The sequence below is a fragment of the Thamnophis elegans genome, chromosome 2 (genome assembly GCF_009769535.1).
Source record: "Thamnophis elegans isolate rThaEle1 chromosome 2, rThaEle1.pri, whole genome shotgun sequence".
Lineage (NCBI taxonomy): Eukaryota > Metazoa > Chordata > Lepidosauria > Squamata > Colubridae > Thamnophis > Thamnophis elegans.
In genome coordinates this window covers 7,820,855-7,834,100 of record NC_045542.1, presented here as the reverse complement: position 1 = coordinate 7,834,100, position 13,246 = coordinate 7,820,855, and the positions used below count along the sequence as shown (strand labels likewise).

Below are 13,246 nucleotides of genomic sequence, written 5' to 3'. Positions count from 1 at the left end.
GGGCATCCAGGAACAACTCACTGCTGGCGTCTGGATCACTCTCCCTTGTCTCCTCCCCACTGGTCCAAGGATCAGGCGCCTCCTGGTGGCCCACCAGCCTCTCTGCGCCCTGCTCGGAGTCGGAACCCTGTCCAGGGTCCTCCACATCCTCCAGAGCCGACTCATAGGGTCCCTCGCTGTCAGAGTCTGGGGGCAGCTCCAACGGCTCCTGCTGGGCCACAACACTTCTCACCATGGAGTTATGTGATTCTTGAAATTTTTTCCATTTCACAGAGAGATGATGAACTCTATTTCTGCAAGCCATTATTCCAAAGTAATTGTTAGACCAGAATTAGGTGATTAGGACTTGATCATTTTATTATATGATTGTATTATGGTTGGTTGCACAATCAGTCAGATATTGAGACTGGGATTTGGCTATTTTATTCACCTATTGAATTATTATTACTATAATAGCTGCAATTATTTTCCTTGCTTTGCTTTATTACATTCACAGGGTTTTTGCCACCCAGCGTCCACTAGGATAAAGGTTGGATATAAGCACTGCTAAACAAATAATGCTTTTAGGAAAGAGGACCATCGCAACATGGTGTCCCATTCAGTTAGCTTGTCTCTCTATCAAAGAAGTTATTTGTCTAGTTTCAAAAGCAAAGGATGCATTTATAATCTTGCTTTTAGACTGAGAGTAATCGCCTTTTGTGGTCACACTAAGCAGATATTGAACTACCGTAATAAATGAAGCACTCAGTATTTTTAATACCAGGAGTGTAAACTTTTAAAATGTAAATGATCTGTTCCATCAATTTTACTACTTAAAAAGGAAAGACAATATAAATATAAATAGGAGAGTGAGTTTGTAGCACAGAGGGAACACACCAGAGGTGGGTTCCTACCAGTTCGCACCTATTCGGTAGAACCGGTTCGTCAAATCTACCGAACCGGTTAGAAGAGGTTCCACCAGTGGACCCGGAAAGCAGGCCACACCTACAGAAGAGGTTCCAAAAAGTTTTGAAACCCACCACTGGTCCTTGGATAGGATTATTCTACACTATCATGCTCCTATTTATAAAACTCAGGGCCTCTGCGAAAGGTAAGGATGACTACTGCGTTTGTGGTGCAATCAGAACATTGCGTGTGTTGAGGTTGTTTTAACACAAACCAAAGATGCCTATTAAAAAACAAGTTTACATCATATTCTTATGCATGCCAGTGCTGTGTGTGAGGTAATTTAAGGTGGTTCTGACAAGTGTCGTCGGCATCTTCATATCCGGTCACATGGGCGGCAAGCCACTCCCATCCGGTCACATGGGCAGCAAGCCACTCCCACAAAGGAGGCCACACCCACGGAGTAGGTTCGAACAATTTTTGAAACCCACCACTGTTTTAGACTGAGAGTAATCGTCTTTTGTGGTCACACTAAGTAGATATTGAACTACCGTAATAAATGAACCACTCGGTATTTTTAATACCATGGTGTAAACTTTTAAAATGTAAATGACCTGTTCATCAATTTTACTACTTAAAAAGGAAAGACAATATAAATATAAATAGGAGGGTGAGTTTGTAGCACAGAGGGAACACACCATTCAGTATTCTTTTCATTCAGCTTCTGTTATGAATTGATATCAGTTTTTACAGCTCAAAGTTACTTATGGCAAGAACAAATACAGGTAGTTCTCAAGTCACAATAGTCCATTTAGTGACTGTTCAAAGTACAGTGGCACTGAAAAAAATGACTAATGACTGTTTTTCACACTTACAACCATTGTGGCTCTATAGTCACATGACAAAAATTTGGCTGCTTGGCAACTGGTTCATATTTATGACGGTTGCAATATTTCAGGGTCACATGATCAGCTTTTTCAACTTTCTGATAAGCAAAGTCAATGCGGAAGCCAGGTTCACTGAACAAGCATGTCACTAACTTAACAACTGCACTGATTCACTTAACAACTGTGGCAAGAAAGGAGATAAAATGAAGAAAAATTCACTTAACAAATGTCTCACTTAGCAACATAATAAATTTCGAGCTCAATTGTGGTTGTAAGTTGAGGACCACCTGGTACATCTGAAAAAACTATTGTGTGCTTCCGCAATAATTCACTTCCCCTCAACTTGACATGTATGGAATATCTATTTGACCAAAAACCGAGAATATATTCATTGATTTTTCAGTCGTCTTATTCACTGGAAAGTTAAATAATGAAACACCCCAGATAGGAAATACTTCCAAGTCTGTTAACAAAAACAAACTAAATATAAATCAAACATTTTCACTTTACATCAGTATGCTAACCCAGTTATCTCCTGACAAGTACTGTATAATTAAGATCTTGAAAAACATGATGTAAGAGTCTTAAGACTTTTTAGAGTATATTTTTAGAGACAATATTGAGAGGTTTTTTTAAAAAATGCTGTCAGTTTCACAACTCCTTTCAAGAAGAGAATTCACAAGGAAGCAACAGATTGCAGCTGGGAGGAAAAAGAATCAGTGAATAATTGCAAGAAGACCCCTCCCTCTTTGATTTGGGGACCCTGATTTCCCAATTGTAGTTTATACCAAGGGATTTTATATAAGAGAGGGATTGGGATGTATTTCTTAGTAGCATGAAAAATGTTCTCTGGATATACTTAGGGATTCTCTACTATTATTGTCTTGTATACAAGAAAGAGATAAGTCCTGACATATGTTATTTCCAGAAGGAGGGTAAAGAACTATAATAAACATTCGATCCATTACAGAAATAATCCTGCATTTCCTATCTGCAAACTGAAGAGATTAAGAAAACAGCAGACACCTTACAGCAGAATTGCAGATGCTCTTCTGGCACCCATAAATTCCACAGAGTTTAACAGTTAGGTAAAAGGAGTCTCTGCTCCAGAGGTGGGTTCCTGCCAGTTCTAACCTCTTCTATAGAAGAGGTTCCACAAATCTACCGTGCCATTTAGAACCGGTTCCAGCTCCCTCCCTCCCCCCGCCCGTCCGCACCACGCTTGCCCCGCCCGCCGCTCACTGATTGGCTGGCTCACCTATCACCCTGCCCGCCTCTAAGAATCCTATCTAAATCTTAAAGTCTTAAAGCTGTCAAGTTTGAACATCCCTGGGGTTTTTTTTTCCTAAAGGATTACGGGTGCAAGGGTCTTGTAACTTGGCAGCTTTAAGACTTGCACATTTCAATGCCAGAGTTCCTGAACCAACATGACTGGAGGAGGAATTCTGGGAGTTGAAGTCCACAAGTCTTAAAGCTGTCAAGTTTGAACACCCCTGGGGTTTTTTTTTCTAAAAGATTACGGGTGCAAGGGTCTTATAACTTGACAGCTTTATGACTTGCACACTTCAATGCCAGAGTTTCTGAGGCAACATTTTGGTTACTAAGCAAGAGCGTTGTTAAGTGAGCTTCACCACATTTTACAAGTTGGCCACGCCCACCCCATAACATGACTGCCAAGCCACTCCCACTCGGTCACATGGCCGGCAAGCCACTCCCACAAAGCAGGCCACACCTACAGAAGAGGCTCTAAAAAAATTTGAAACCCACCACTGCCCTGCCCGCATGTTGTGGATCATCGGAGTTCATAAACAGAAGATCTGATAATGAGAGAGAGAGAAAAATTATACACAACGAGAGTGCTTCTTCGCAGACAGCTATCTTAAAAACTCTCATAAGAAACTACAAGCATAGTAAATAGGCACCGTACCTAACAATACCTTGAGACTTACAGGCACAGGTGCCCAAGACCAAATTTTGGCTACCTTCAGGAGTCAAGAGGTATCTGGACACAAATAAGGAGAAGGGAAGAACACGTGCAGAAATTAGCAAAATTGATCCCTAAGGGAAGCTTCTATTGGTATCTTCCAAGGCATGGGGCTTTCAAAGCCAAGCTGAACCAATTAAGTACCATAGGCTCAATTCCTGCTAGGGGAAAACATGCTGTAGAAATGCTGCCAAGTTTCCGCTTGGTGGGTGAACTATGCTGTGTTTTGCCAGACCACATAGAGCAGGTAGATAAGCTAACTTCTGGTAAAGACCAGACAATGTCCAGGAGTCCTTTTACCATAGCACCCACACTCTTTCACAACAACCACAATCAAGTCAGTCTTCTCTACTTCCAGTGAATGGTGAGGCTGAGACGTGAGGACTTTCAGGTTATTTCGTTTCCTCTTTTCTTTGCAAACTTTTCTCAATATTCAGGGACACATTTTGATGCTGGTTGCAGAAACTCATAGCGGCATCTCCGCAAGCAAGGAATCCATTTCACATCTTTTTTTGTCACCAACAGCAATAATCACCAGAACACTCCTAGATTCTTCATCGTCTTTGGCAATTCATTGGTCTAGGAAGTCTCCTCTCCAGAGGTGGTAGTCAGCAGGTTCTGACCAGTTCTGGAGAACCGGTAGCGGAAATTTTGAGTAGTCCGGAGAACCAGCAAATACCACCACTGACTGGCCCCACCCCATCTATTCTCTGCCTCCCAAGTCCCAGCTGATCGGGAGGGAATAGGGATTTTGCAGTAACCGTCCCCAGCCACGCCCACCACGCCATGCCACATACGAGGTGGGGAGCCGAGGTGGCGCAGTGGGTAGGGTGCAGTACTGCAGGCCACTTCAGCTGACTGTTATCTGCAGTTCAGCGGTTCAAATCTCACTGGCTCAAGGTTGACTCAGCCTTCCATCCTTCCGAGGTGGGTGAAATGAGGACCCAGACTGTGGGGGAGATATGCTGACTCTGTAAACCGCTTAGAGAGGGCTGAAAGCCCTATGAAGCGGTATATAAGTCTAACTGCTATTGCTATTGCTATCCACCAAGCCACACCCACAGAACCGGTAGTAAAAAAATTTGAATCCCACCACTGCAGAGGTGGCTTCCTACCGGTTCGCAGTGGTTAGGGTGCAGTACTGCAAGCCACTTCAGCTGACTGTTATCTGCAGTTCAGCGGTTCTAATCTCACCGGCTCAAGGTTGACTCTGCCTTCCATCCTTCCAAGGTGGGTGAAATGAGGACCCAGACTGTGGGGGCAATATGCTGACTCTGTAAACCGCTTAGAGAGGGCTGAAAGCCCTATGAAGCGGTATATAAGTCTAACTGCTATTGCTGTTGCTATCCACCAAGCCACACCCACAGAACCGGTAGTAAAAAAAAAATTGAATCCTACCATTGCTCCTCTCCCCTTACATGCTACGAGATAAGCAATTACTCTATTCAAAATACCACACTGTGCTTTCCATGGAGCCACTGGGATCGACCCTTAGTTGCTTCATGAGGGAGACAGACTGAAATCGTGACTCATACAGTGCCATATATGATCTCCCTTGAGTTGCCTCAGGAATGGGATTCTGAGTAGGAGAAGAATTAGGAGGAAAGTAGGGCATCCTTCTATTCTTGGCTTACGTGATGGTATGAAAGTGGTATAAACACCTCTATCAGTCTATGTGAAGCAGTAAATGAGGTGGGGAGCAGTTGAGAGCCAGACTTTTTAGGGCAAAGATTGAAATTAAGTCAGCAGCCAAGAAGAGCCGAGGTGGCGCAGTGGTTAGGGTGCAGTACTGCAGGCCACTTCAGCTGACTGTTATCTGCAGTTCGGCGGTTCTAATCTCACCGGCTCAAGGTCGACTCAGCCTTCCATCCTTCCGAGGTGGGGGAAATGAGAACCCAGACTGTGGGGGCGATATGCTGATTCTGTAAACCGCTTAGAGAGGGCTGAAAGCCCTATGAAGCGGTATATAAGTCTAACTGCTATTGCTATTGCTAAGTGCCCAGCTTTTAAGATCAAGCAGCACATGACAAAGGGTCCATTAAATTGTAGGGCAAGATTAGTACTATTTCACCATGCAAAAATCCAGGATATTAATTTATGCTACATGGGGGAGAATCCTCTCTCCAACTTTCCTAGTGTGGGGGCCTTAAGCTGGACCTGTAACTTGTGAACTACTCCTGGTCTTTTGCCTGGCCATGATGAGTCAATTTTCTATCTCCGGTTGTATAGAGTTGTTAAGCTACTTATGCAAAAGTGAGTGAGGGTATTTCTCTTCTTCCCACTAGTTAGACTTACTCTTCCATTTCTAACCCCTTTGTCCCAAGTGGTATTTATGTTTGTATATAAATGCAGGGTTACTGGAAGGCAGTGCTGCATCAAGGGCATATGGTACTTAGCTGGCATTGATAGCACCCCTTCCCACCAATGGGAAGTTCTGTATGTTTAGAATGATTCGGCAGGCAGGCTGGCATTGGTGCCCCCTAAGCTTTGGTATCCTAGGTCAGTCTCTGCTCATCCTTATTGTCAGCGTTCCGAATACCATGTAGAATCAAATCAGAATCGAAGGCGAAACTATGCTTAAAGTTCCAATTTAATAAAGCAGGCATGTTGGCACATAGCTGTGGGATCCCAACTCTGGAAGTTACATCAGAATCCCACCCAGTTAAAAGTTCATGATCTTGTCCCCACACCCACAATCCATCACATGGTCCAATCTCCTTCTTCCACGCTGGCGTCCATGCCCAGCTTCTTCTGGTCAAGTGTACTGGTGTGGAGACAAAGGATGACCTTGGCTTCTAGCAAAGAATGAAAAACAATACATTCCGAAATCCTACTCCTTCTAATCCCCCTTCCCATTGACTATACTTAAAGAAACAGCACAATGAAATAAGAGAAAGTGTGGCAGGCCAAAATTCTAAAAGGAATATAAATGCAGGCCTGACCCTTATATTCATCTTTATTCTTTAGGCAACCTTCTCTGGAGAGGTGTTTTGTGCCATCACTCCGTGATATGATTGTGACAATGCAGAAGTGAGTCCTACGAAGACTTTGTCTTTGAGAGTGATTTTATATCTATTACTGGTACTAACTTATTTCTAAAAATATATATATCACCATCTCATACAGCATAGACAAACCTCTTAAATGAAACATGTAAATGACTTCATGACATTATGTGCTAAAAGTATTCTAAACATAAAAGTGAACATGATGAATCTTTTTTTCTTGTGGATGATGAGCAATTTATTTGCAAAAAAAAAAAAAAAAAAGCCCTCAATTTCCTGCAATCAACAAAGCTGAATTGACAGACTTAATTGGCTGCCTTCCTTTTTCTCATCATAGCAACAAATAAAGCTCTCAAAATAAATGCCTTTTGTCCTTCATTTACTGCAACACACATCTAGGAATCTTTCCTTTAAGTCAAAATCCATGACATTTTAAGATCATTTCATCTGCTTCCACAATGAAGAAATGAATTAATGTTATATCAGTTTAAAGAATTCATCCTATTGTAAAGCAGCAATAAATACTACCAATGCAACTACTACTTAATAAATCAGTAGTGTATTGTCTTTAGTTTTATGCAACTAACACATATCTGTTCACAAATTAACCACATCATTTATGACATCTAGAGTAATGGCCCCCAACCAGAGGTGGGTTCCTACCAGTTCGCACCTATTCGGTAGAACCCGTTCGTCAAATCTACCGAACCGGTTAGAGGAGGTTCCACCAGTGGACCCGTAAAGCAGGCCACACCTACAGAAGAGGTTCCAAACATTTTTGAAACCCACCACTGGCAAGGATCTTGTAACTTGACAGCTTTAAGACTTGCATGCTTCAATGCCAGAGTTTCTGAATAGCTACTTGGACCAACCTAAGTACTAATTCATAATTTCATATCTGGTCACATGGGCGGCAAGCCACTCCCATCCGGTCACATGGGTGGCAAGCCACTCCCACAAAGGAGGCCACACCCACAGAGTAGGTTCCAACAATTTTTGAAACCCACCACTGCCCCCAACCTTCTGGGGCACCAGGAAGCTGTTCCATGGGGAGGTTTTCCCACGGACCAGAGGGGGCGTGGTTTTGTGTGCTGCCTGCATTTGGTGAATGGGGCGTCACTTGTTTGCGCAGCCCAGTTTCTGGCATGCTGCGAACCTGTGTTGGTCCCTAGACTGAGGATTGGGGACCCACGATGTAGAGCAGGGGTGTCAAACTTGCATTGTCACGACATCATGTGATGTACAGCAACTTTCTCCCCCCTTCACTAAACCAGGTGTGGGTGTGGCCAGCGCATGATACATCCGGCCCACAGGCTGCAAGTTTGACAGCCCTGATCTAGAGGATATGCAGTGGATATAAAACATCTACACATCACTGTTAAAATGCCACGTTTTTGAGATGTAAAAAAAAAAAATCAGCCCAAGATAGATCACTTCTGAATTTTTCCCACCTTTATTGGAAAGTATTGAATACAAACTAATATCTTTTTAGGGAGGAAATAACAGTAAAAAAACATGCAATAAATAGTACGCAACACCCTTAAAATAATACTTTGCTGAAGCACCTTTTGATTTTATGACAACATTAAGTCTTTTGCAGAAGTGGGTTCCTACCAGTTTGCACCTATTCGGTAGAACCGGTTCATCAAATCTACCGGACCGGTTAGAAGAGGTTCCACCAGTGGACCCGGAAAGCAGGCCACACCTACAGAAGAGGTTCCAAAACATTTTGAAACCCACCACTGCTAAAGGGTTAGGGGTGCGAGGGTCTTGTAACTTGACAGCTTTAAGACTTGCATACTTCAATGCCAGAGTTTCTGAGCCAACGTGACTAGAGGAGGAATTCTGGGAGTTGAAGTCCACAAGTCTTAAAGCTGTCAGGTTTGAAGACCCCTAGGTTTTTTTTTTCTAAATGGTTAGGGGTGCAAGGATCTTGTAACTTGACAGCTTTAAGACTTGCACGCTTCAATGCCAGAGTTTCTGAATAGCTACTTGGACTGACCTAAGTACTAATTCAAAATTTCATATCCGGTCACATGGGTGGCAAGCCACTCCCACAAAGGAGGCCACACCCACAGAGTAGGTTCCAACAATTTTTGAAACCCACCACTGGTCTTTTGGTGTAGGAGTCTATTAGCATGGCACAAAGATTGTCTTGGGAATCTGTGCCTACTCTTCCTTGCAAAAAGCCCTCCAAATCTGTCAGATTGCAAGGGTAACTCCTGTGCCCAGCCTTCTTTGGGTAACCCCACATGTTTTCAATTGGATCCAGATCCAAGCTCTGGGTAGGCCATTCCAAAACTTTGATATTCTTCTGTGAAGCCATTCTTTCGTTGATTAGGAGGTATGCCTTGGGTTGTTGTCGGCTAAAAAGTGAAATTTCTCTTCATTTTCGGCATTTTAGCAGAAACCTTTCTGCCAAAATTGACTGATATTTGGAATAAGTTCATACCTTGACTAAAACCCCAGTTCCAGCTGAAGAAAGGAAGCCCCAAAACATAATAGCAGTTAGTAGTTAGACTTATATACCACATCATAGGGCTTTCAGCCCTCTCTAAGCGGTTTACAGAATCAGCATATCGCCCCCACAGTCTGGGTCCTCATTTTACCCACCTCGGAAGGATGGAAGGCTGAGTCAACCTTGAGCCGCCGAACTGCAGTCAGCTGAAGTAGCCTGCAGTGCTGCACTCTAACCACTGCGCCACCTCGGCTCAATGCTACTACCACCACCATATTGCTGTATGCATCTTGGCAGCCTGTTGGACCAGTTTTCTTTTTTCCTTTTTATCAATTTTGAAGGAATATCCAGTTTTTGGTAATGTCACTATTGTGCTTTATTTTCCCCACCTGTTGATGACTGTCTTCCATGGTATATCAAATGCTTTGGAATTTTTTTGTATCCTTCTCCTGACGGATACCTTCCAACGAGATGCCTTTCATGCTTTATCATCTCTTTGCAGACCATGGCTTTTGCTGTAAATGTCAGAAATGTCAGAAAAATCCTACGAGAACAGCTGAACTTTCTATGGGCTTGATCAGTCACATTAATTGTGTGCTGCTACTATTTAACATCAGTTTGAATGTGATTGGTTAATTCTGAACACAGCTACTTCCCTACTTATAAAAGGATGTGCGCACTTCACCACGTTATCGCAAGTTTGCATTGTTATTCTTTCCACTAATGATTTTAGTTTGTTTTTCAACTGACCTGTGCAACTTATATGCTATATTAAATGTACAAAAATTGATTTATCTTGGTCTGATTTTTTTTTTAATATTTCACAAACCTGCATTTTAACAGGATTGTGTAAACTTTTTATATCCACTGTAAGGTGGACTACAGCCTCCCTTAATCTCATGCCAGGACTATTTCTCATAAATTATTCATAAGGTAACTTTCTTAGGAAACATAAGTTTTAATAATTACTATCACATTTCTGCATGTTGCTTTCTATCTATAGCCCCCCCCTCCTCCGAATTTGGTATAGAGCAGGGGTGGGTTTCAACCGGTTCGCGGCGGTCCCCGCGAACCGGTTGGTCGGCAAACCCAGAAGTAAGTAACTTCCGGGAACGGCGAAGGGCCCACCCGCCCGCCCGCGTTCCTTACCCGGTTTTGACGAGTTCCGCGCCTCCACGTATGCGCAGGACGCATACAGCGCCTGCGCGATCCTCCAGGAGCAGCTGGAGCATCGCACAGACGCTAGTACGCATGCGTGCGCTGCGCGCGTGCACGAGGACGCCGCCGGCCCCGTTCCAACCGAACCAGTTGGAATGGGGCGAGAAACCCACCCCTGGTATAGAGGTAGTCCCTTGAGTTACTACCACAGTTGAGGCCATAATTTTGTTGCTAAGTGAAACATTTGTTAAGTGAGTTTGCCGCATTTTTTGACTATGCTTGCCATAGTAATTAAGTGAATCACTGTAGTTGTTAAGTTAGTAACATGGCTATTAAGTTAATCTGGCTTCCCCATTGACTTTGCTTGTCTGAAGGTTGCAAAATGTGATCACATGATCCCAGACACTGCAACCGTCATAAATATGAGGCAGTTGCCAATTTTGATGACGTGACCATGGGGACGCTACAACAGTCAAAAATTCACTTTTTTTCAGTGCTTTTGTAACTTTGGTCACTAAATGAACTGTTCTGAACAGTTCATGAACCTGTGCTAGTGTCAGGTAAGAAACCATAAACCTGCACGGTATTCTAATAATCAAGGCTAGTAATTCACTTAATGACATCTATAAAAACAAAATGCAAAGGTAAAATAAAAGCAGAATCAGGCTGGATTTGATGCAGAGAGGCACAACTTGCATTAAGATCTCACTACTGCAATCAAAACCATCCCAAAGGCACACCTTGGAGCAGAATTGCATATATAGTTATTAAATCACATAACAATGCTGACTGCTGAATACTGCTTCTCAATGATTCTAGCAAGCATGAATGTATAATTAAATATCATGACAAGAGGCCTGGATCTACATAAAGAGAAACCATGGCTTCAAAACCTATGCAAAAAGGAATCCCATTCTTACTGAACAATCATTCCTATAAATTGGTAAAGGAAAAGAATGCCTATGCCCTTTTCATGTCATGCTCATAGTTTGTCACTGGCATGGGCATATTATTGTAAAAATTAATATTCTGTGTTCAGATGCCCTGCATATGCTCAACTATCATATATATAAGCAAATGTACTTCAACCATTTCAAAAATCTTCCGGCCCTTTGGAACAATCTACCTCCCCCGAGATCCGGACCCTCCCCACTCTCCCGGCCTTCCGTAAGTCTGTTAAGACCTGGCTGTTCTGGCAGGCCTGGGGCTGTTGATCTTGATTGAACTTCAGCCCCTTTTAAAAACTGAGTGCATGTTGTGTTTCTGTTTTTAAGCCGTTCTCTCTTGTGTTTTTAAATATTTTTTAGTATTTTTTTAAACTGCTTTTATGTAAGCCGCCCGGAGTCCTTCGGGATTGAACGGCATACAAATCTATTAAAAGTTGAAAAGTTGAAAGTTCCGTTTTTTCCTAAACCCAGTTTAATGCAATGCCGCAATGCTAAATGGAGCTCACACTGATTTCATGTGTCTTTACACTGAAATAGGCTTGTGAACAATTCATCTGAAGAGCTAGCGTAACAATTAACAGGGAACACGAGGCAAGTAGATAGGCAAATAGGGATGGAGGAGGGAGGGAGATTAGAAAGAAGATGATAGAGTGATAATAGATGATAGATAGGCAGATAGAGATATAAATAGTCTGTGTGTGTCTCTCTCTCTGTGTGTAATACACCCACGCTTCCTTTTTTCACTTGCAAAGTATGACCTACACACTATATAGTAAATTCAGAAAATATCCAGATCACCTTGGTTTCTGTCCATTTTGTTGTGCTGCAGCCTGATTCTAAAGTTGGTGAAATTCATTTTCTCTCATTAACTTAGTACCCTACTATGTCAAAGTGAAAACAGAATTTTAGAAATGTCTGTAAATTTATTAAAAAGAAAAAAAAAACCCTGAAATTGAGATTGAGATTTGTTTTATTTATATGCCGCCCTTTTCCGGGAAGGACTCACGGCGGCGAACAACTCAAAAGGGGAAAGGGAACATAGGACACAATACAAGTAGTTAAAATAGCCAAGAACCACACAGCCACACAGGTCGAGAGGGGAGGGGAACTCATCAACCCCAGGCCTGCCGGCACAGCCAGGTTTTGACGGCTTTTCGGAAGGCCTGGAGAGAGGTGAGGGTCTGAATCTCTGTAGGGAGTTCGTTCCAAAGGGCCGGAGCTGCCACAGAGAAGGCCCTCCGGGTGGTAGCCAGATGGCATTGGCTGGTAGACGGAACCCGGAGGAGGCCCACCCTGTGTGATCTAATGGGTCTTTGGGAGGTAATTGGCAGCAGGCGGTCTCTCAAGTACCCAGGTCCAATACCATGAAGGGCTTTATAAGTGACGACTAGCACTTTGAAGCGTATCCGGAGACCGATCGGTAGCCAGTGCAGCTCACGGAGGATAGGTGTAACGTGGGTGTACCGAGGTGCACCCACAATCACTCGCGAAATATCACATTGGCGTAAGTATTCAGACCCTTCACTCAGTACTTCGTTGAAGCACCTTTGGCAGCAATTACAGCCTCGAGTTTTTTGGGGATATGACACAATACACTTTGCACACTAGATTGGGGGGGATTTTATGCCATTCTTCCTTGAAAATCCCCTCAAGCTCAGTCAGGTTGGATGGCAACCATCAATGGACGGCCATTTTCAGGTCCCTCCAGAGATGTTCAATAGGGTTCAAGACAGGGCTCTGGCTGGGCCACACTAGGATATTCAGAGTTCTCCCTAAGTCACTCCTGTGTAATCTTGGCTGTGTACTTAGCATCATTTATCATGTTGGAATGTGAACCTTTGGCGAAGTCTCAAGTCCCAAGCACTGTGGAACAGATTTTCATTGTGAATGTCCCCTGTATTTACTCTATTCAGCTTTCCCTT

At 43.2% G+C, this 13,246-nt stretch overlaps 1 protein-coding gene across 1 annotated transcript in view; it reads right to left on the bottom strand.

Annotated features, from left to right (window-relative positions):
• The window catches only part of ARHGAP4 (Rho GTPase activating protein 4), a 69,602-nt gene that overhangs the window by 46,945 nt on the left and 9,411 nt on the right, over positions 1-13,246 (bottom strand). The gene's annotated exons all lie outside the window — the stretch shown is intronic.